Source organism: Microtus ochrogaster, unplaced genomic scaffold (assembly GCF_000317375.1).
Source record: "Microtus ochrogaster isolate Prairie Vole_2 unplaced genomic scaffold, MicOch1.0 UNK136, whole genome shotgun sequence".
Lineage (NCBI taxonomy): Eukaryota > Metazoa > Chordata > Mammalia > Rodentia > Cricetidae > Microtus > Microtus ochrogaster.
The window spans coordinates 537,961-538,877 of NW_004949234.1; positions in this window are offsets into that span (position 1 = coordinate 537,961).

Consider the following 917-nt stretch of genomic DNA (forward strand, 5'->3'; position numbering starts at 1 on the left):
CCAATAGCTGGTCGTAGACCGGAAATGTCTCCTAACAGTCTTTGAAAGTCATTAAGAGTCCGTACGCGATCTCTCCAAATTTGTGCCTTTTGTGTCTTAATTTTTTGCAAACCTATTTTATAACCTAAATAATTAACAGAATCTCCCTTCTGAATCTTTTCAGGAGCAACTTGCAATCCCCATTTGGGTAAAAGTATCTGTATTTCTTCAAACAGTCTGTTCAAGGTAACTATGTTTGAATCAGATAACAAAATGTCGTCCATGTAATCGTATACTATAGATTTGGGAAATTTCTTGTGTATTATTTGCAATGGTTGGTTCACAAAATATTGGCACAGGGAGGGGCTATTTAATATACCCTGGGGTAGGATGGCCCAGTGGTACCTCCTCGAAGGTTGAGAATTGTGATAAGTAGGCACTGTGATGGCAAATTTTTCTCTATCTTCTTTTTGCAAATGTACAGTGAAAAAACAATCCTTTAAATCAATAACTATGAGAGGCCATCCTTTTGGTAATAAAGAAGGCAAAGGAATTCCAGATTGCAGAGAGCCCATAGGTTGAATAACCTTGTTGATGGCACTGAGATCTGTCACCATTCTCCATTTACCTGATTTTTTCTTAACCACAAATACAGGAGAATTCCAAGGGCTGGTAGATTCTTCTATATGTCCAGCATCTAATTGCTCTTGTACCAGCTGTTCTAAAGCCTGTAACTTTCCTCAGCTAAAGGCCATTGCTTTGTCCGTATTGGTTTCTCAGTCAACCATTTTAGAGGCAAGGCTGTTGGTATCGCTGAAGGGACATCAATTGCTTTTTCTTGCATGGCATGAATGGCCGGTTTTCTCTGTTTGTAATATCTTTTAATATTATTCTCAGAAATATAGGCTCTAGAAGTAGCAGGAATGTTAATTTGCGTA